Consider the following 6,077-nt stretch of genomic DNA (forward strand, 5'->3'; position numbering starts at 1 on the left):
ACGTTATCTTGATTACACTCTAGGGTCGTAGGAACTGCCTTGGAGAGTCCTTGGGCTAGGATCGAAACCTTCCAGTTTCTGACGGAAGGGAATGTACTACAGAAGTTCAAGTTCGGTATCCCTCCGGGCGACAAGATCCCGAGCACAGATTACCACTGTGGAGTTACTCTAAACCCCAAGGCCTTCAAAACTTATGGTGACAGAAAGATTTGCTAAAGCTGGATGAGCGTCCCTGTGTTGCAGTGATATTATTCAAAAAACTAATGTGCATGGATGGTAAGTTGTGGATGTAATAAAAGTTCATATATATCAATCTGGGTTATTTATGGCGGGGTAGTAAATAGTATATTAATTCTAGGTATGTAATATACAAATTGCATATCTAGAGGACACAGATTAAGGACAGATTATTATTATCCTTATTATTGTAGTCTAAAAAAAAAAACTTTCAGTAGCATTTCTAGACTTTCATATGGATTGCCGATTAACTGTTATTATATAACAAAAAATTGAATGTGGAACGAGATACAGTTAAAGAAGTTAGAGCTAATTGAGAAGAAGAGACCAAAAGGGACTGAAGAACAAATTAATAGGCAGGAAGAAATTACATCCTGGGCTGATGCAACGCTGTAAAGAGCCTTTGGTGTCGTCTACAGAACGCTGCGTAAGCATGCTGTACCCATCTAGGCAGAAAGGGGAACACGATTGGCAGAAAGGGGAAAAGAAAGATTGGAGGAACTTTTTAGCAAAGTTTTCCCATGTTAAAAACACAGCATTTGATATTTTCATTCCTTTATCAAAGCTACAAAATATCATAAATGAGTGAATTCCTTCACAAATTAAAAATTAAATATCAATGAAATCCATTTACAGTATGCAATTAAGAAAGGGATAATCTCTTTGTGATTTCTGAACTTATTGTATTTGAACGTAATTTTTTTATTTTTTATTGTTATTTTATAAGCCCACTTTCTCCCCATCATGAAAGTTTGAGGTACCAATAGATCCTCAATGGCTTTCACACACCCAAATACGCAATGACAAATAAATTTTCAACCCTAGAGGTCATAAAAATGATAAAATAATGGTAAAAAAGGATGTATAATTGTTTCACAAAACATATCAGTTAATCCATGGTGTGCCATTTTTGAAGCTTCAGGCTCCAAGTGGCACACAATGCAACATCAACATTTCAATATCCTACCTTAGCAGTAAAACCCGAATGTGACGTTTTTTTGTGCCATTCAGTGACATTCACGCCTACACTGGCTGAAAAGAATATTTAATAAGTCTGAAATTCTTTTAAAATTTGGCAAATCTGTTAAAAAAAAAAGGTTTGATGAGGTCAAATACTATGCAATTGAAAGAAACTTTCAAACTCAATTAATGAACAACGACCTTCAAGACAATGGCAATATTTGCCAATTTTAATGAACATGAAGCATTACTATGCATTTTCTAATTCATCATTTCGTGCCTCCCCATAAATTTTGTTTTCCAGAATTTTATAATGAAAAACTTTTGATTTAGAAATTGTGAAAGTTATACCAATACTCACAGAATTTTTTCAAGCAGACGCACCTCAATTAACAAAATAAACCTTCGGGGTATAGCTTTCTGATAAGTAACAATTTCCATAAGTACAAAGACTCGAACATTTTCGAGTGCAGCTGAAGATTTTTTTAGATTATTTTTATACGGCCAAAAGAAATTTCACATAGTTCGTATCCTATACTAATTTGTACTTTACACTTAACATCAATAACCAGAGTTATTGCAAAATATAACACATCTAAAAGTGGTAACAGCAAAGCTTAATCATAATAGCACAGCTGATAAGTATAAAAAGTCACTACGTGGAGATCAACAAGTTGAAATGTTACTACGTAGTACTTCCTTTTTAACAACAACCTACCTTCAATAATTTCTCTAACCAGTTTGGCAAAGATAGGACAAAACAGATCAATGTATTGTGCAAGACTTTGGCTACTACTGATTCTAGATGGGAACGGTGCTAAAACATGATTTTGCGCCTAAAGGATTAGTGAATGAGTGCACAACAGAAAAATTCACTACAACAATAGATACAATAAACAGCATTCAAAGCAAGGAAATAATCACATGTAATCTCTACAACAGAAAAGGGCAGGTACCCGGTCTACTGTACATATAATAACTTGAGTAACACAAACTACAGTGAAAGCCAAACAAAAAAGCATCGAGACATCCAAAACTGATTTGATGAGTTCCTCGAGTTCTTGTATTCAGCTCTAACATTCGCTTGAACAGGAGCAAGTCATGGAACATTTTGACAGAATACTCTATCTGCCAAAAATTTTCTTGGCGAAAATTTCAGCGTTGTTACTAAAATCTAAGTTTTTCAGTTTTGTAATATCACACCGAGTTATTACATATTCCTAATTACAGCACAAACCACTTCAGAAAATGTCATTGTCTTTACCATACGTAAAAGTTTCTGAGTTTCAAAGGTTTTCAATTTTGTAATATCACGCCGCGAGTCATTATTCTGAATTCCAGTTGAAACCACTTGGTGGCAAATTCAGTTACACGGTTATATCGAAATATCTTGAAAAATTATGAATTTAAAATACACTACTTCAGAAATAATATGCAAATGAATTGCAGCGATATAGATCTATTTAAAATTCATTTGATTATTGCTTTATACATGCCAATAGGGAGGTAATATCGCAATAGCCAATGTGGTAAAAGGAATTTATTTAAGAAAAAATATCCTCCATATAAGAAGAAAAAATAATCTAAATACTGCATATTTTTTCAACTTAGAAATTATTTCATTCATCAATCGTAAGTTACTGACAAAGTGTGATAAGGCAAACACCAAGTTGTAGAAAAGCTCAGCTAAGAACAGGTGTAAGAAACACACCAGCTGCTCTAGCCTGGTACCTAAATTTTCACTCCGCAAACACAGTTGGGGTCCACCGCACTTGGTTAGAGATAAGCACAGAGCTTTATACTCATAAAATGAAAATAAAATGCACGACACCAGTTTTTTCAGCCTTTTTCTGTTTTACATAACAGATATTTAATGCTTTTTTTTATTTTTATCTGAAAAAAAACTTAGTACCTGTCTACCAAGGGGAATAGATTTGCGTCATACTTGTTGAGGAGTATTTGCCCAAATCACAGACATAAACAGGATGTGTAACAGTAGCGTATTTGTGTAGAAACAACAAGAATACACTTCTTTCAAGGATTTTATTCTTCACTAAAAAAAAAATAAGAAAATAGAAAAAAATAGAATCTTTTTTGAAAAACTGATATCTATGGTATTAACCCCAAAATTTCTATATCACTTATTCTTTGGAAAAAACCCAGGTGCAATAACCCCAAATTTCTGTATCTTTATGGCACTACCAAAACTAAAGGAATTTATGCGGCCGACCAAAGGTTAGTTAGTAAACTTGAATATGAAAGTTATTGTGACTTCGAGAGTTTCTGCTTTAAAATACTAATAAGCAAAAACTGTTTTCAAATACATGCATTTCATGTGAATCTTCTACAGTAGGTACTTTAGAATATTAATAAAAATTAATTTCATTTCCTTTAAAAGCCTTTTATTTTTTCTACTTTAACATTAACCTTTTTGCTTTTTATATTACGATGCGACCCTATAAAATTGTGAATTTTTTAATGTGGCCCATGCACTGAAGGTTTGTCCTGCCCTCCCTGAGCAATACCTATCATCTCAACAAGGCCCAGTGGCATTGCTCTAGCCTCTGTGACCCAGAAGCTGGAAGGAAAATTATTCATTACATATATGATAGAATGTTCAGGATGTCTATGCCTTTCCACCATTCAGCCTAATAAGAACAGCCTTAGACAAGGTTCAAAGTTGCAATTACCTTTTTCCATTATTGCTACAGATTTAGCAGGAAGTTTTGTGAAATGTCTACCTTGAGTGGTAGATATACAGAGATCTTCCAAGAAAGGAAAAAGACGTTTCTATATTCAACACAATTTCCTCAATTTCAGGGGACACAGTTTCCAAAAGAGGTAGCCAAAGTTATCCCTACTATGCACAGTTATAAAACCTTAACCTCTAGCAATTCTAAGTGGAATCTGTTCAGTAGCTAGTGCAGTGTCGGGGTACTGGTGCAAGTAATACTTCTACGTACTTTGGTTTTAGCCAAATGTCTCTGGGTTTTTTTAGACATGAAAAGATGCTGTTTGTCATTACTATTGAGAGATAAAGGTCTGACATCTTTTTTTTTTTTTTTTTTTTTTTTTAGCTCCATCGACTCGATGTGGATTCTTCTGTGAAATTGAAAAACGCTATGCCAAGACATAGTTTGGAATGAGAAAAGGGCCCCAGAGACAATTAATTCACCTGCAATGGGAGCTTTCCTTAACACAAGCATTTTGTGAAAACTTATGAACCTTTAGCTCTAAATTCTCCTTTGAACATCACCTTGAAAAGTTTTTCTTCTGATGTTTGCCTCTTTGGATGGGGTCAACAAACTCCATCCAATTCCTTGGTACTTCATACCAAAAATTTGGAATCCATTGGTCAGTCTTTTGTAGCCGACTTAACGGCAAAGACTTGACTCCAAGTAGACAGGACTGATCCATCGCACCATTAATCAGGGAGTTGCTTTCTACCCAAGCCAGAAATGATGAGGATCTCCTTTGTGAAATCAGAGCAATCTATTTTTATCTTTAAAGCACAAGAATTACAGGCTGGTTCCTTTCCACAGGATGTATCCAAGTGCTGGGCGGAAGCAATTAATGACATACACAATCTGTCATTAGTCAGACAGGCTATCTTAAGAATACATGACAGTTTACAAAAGGTGAAGCATCTCAGGTTAAGAACTTGCCAGTTAGTTTGGATTTCCCTTTACTAGAGTTTTATGGACAAATTTTGATGTTACCTTGGTTACATCGAGTTGACTAACTGATTTAGTATAGAATTTAGGCTGTCAAACCAAGAACTGGGTACTTTCAGCCACTCAGTGCTCAAGATAGTAAAAAGAGGGAGTTGGGGCCGGCTGAGGACAGCAAACATAAAGAGATCCAAAATTAAGGAGAGGAAGTTCAAAGATAAAAATAATGGTGGGAAATTGGCTGGGAGGAGTTGCACAGGAATACTGAAGAAAGTTAGCGGAAATTGAAGGTAAAATAAAATGCTAAATGCAGATGTAGTTAGGGTCCAAGGGGTCACCTGTGAATACCTTTTAGTAATGCCCACAGTGCTTCATGATGTACTTAAATGCATCAAACTATGTAGTACATACACAAGTTTTTGCCTTGGAGATGTGAGACACAGGTATACTTGAATTCATACACTTTAGGCCAGGCCAGGTAGTAGCAAGCATGACACATAGTATCAGCCAAGATTTATTAAATGCTCTACCTTTCTACTAAATCTCATCTGATCCGAGTCCTTCTCATTCTCATTGTGGCATTTTACTGGGATTATAAAACCATCATGCCTTAAGTACCAGAATTACATTAGGGCCATATTGCACTTCTCTTATTTCACTACTGTATTAAGAGTTTCAACTTTGCAGCCTGACTCCCAGTTTTCTCTACAATTCTGGGTCTGATTGCATAGCTTAACCTTCTGAGCTCTCACTTGGATCCTGCATGTCTCAACCCGCCATTCCAGGATCTTAAGATCTTAGCAGTTCGTTTCCTTCCTGTCTAAATTGCTATTCAAGCTATACAATATAAAGAATTTTGTGTGTAAAATCTAGTCTTCCAAAAACACAATTTTTCATGCAAATACTCCTGACACCACTGACCTCTTGTAGCTCTGATCAGACTGCCTAAAAATTGAGGCAATTTGACACAGATCCTGACGACTTATTAGTGTATGCTCATTTTTAGGTGATCACTTAAGAGCTTATACAGCAGGCAATTTTCTTTCATCACTCACTACAAATTTACTGCTTGTGATGCAGTGATGCAATTTAGATTTTGGGGTCATTTTGAAAATAAAATTTTACAGGCTAAATTACATACAGAAATTCTCGAGAAACAGAAATTATTGTAAATGTTATCTAAATCTATAAAATTCTTTTTGTGGGATA

At 35.2% G+C, this 6,077-nt stretch overlaps 1 long non-coding RNA gene across 1 annotated transcript in view; it reads right to left on the reverse strand.

Moving 5' to 3' along the window:
* Positions 1-1,274, reverse strand: part of LOC135214734 (uncharacterized) — a 77,724-nt gene extending 76,450 nt beyond the window's left edge. The window contains exon 1 of the long non-coding RNA XR_010314460.1: positions 1,205-1,274. This is a non-coding gene — a long non-coding RNA (uncharacterized LOC135214734). The remainder of the gene's footprint in view (positions 1-1,204) is intronic.
* Between the last annotated feature and the right edge of the window lie 4,803 nt (positions 1,275-6,077).

This window comes from Macrobrachium nipponense, chromosome 11 (assembly GCF_015104395.2).
Source record: "Macrobrachium nipponense isolate FS-2020 chromosome 11, ASM1510439v2, whole genome shotgun sequence".
In the NCBI taxonomy this organism is placed as follows: Eukaryota; Metazoa; Arthropoda; class Malacostraca; order Decapoda; family Palaemonidae; genus Macrobrachium; species Macrobrachium nipponense.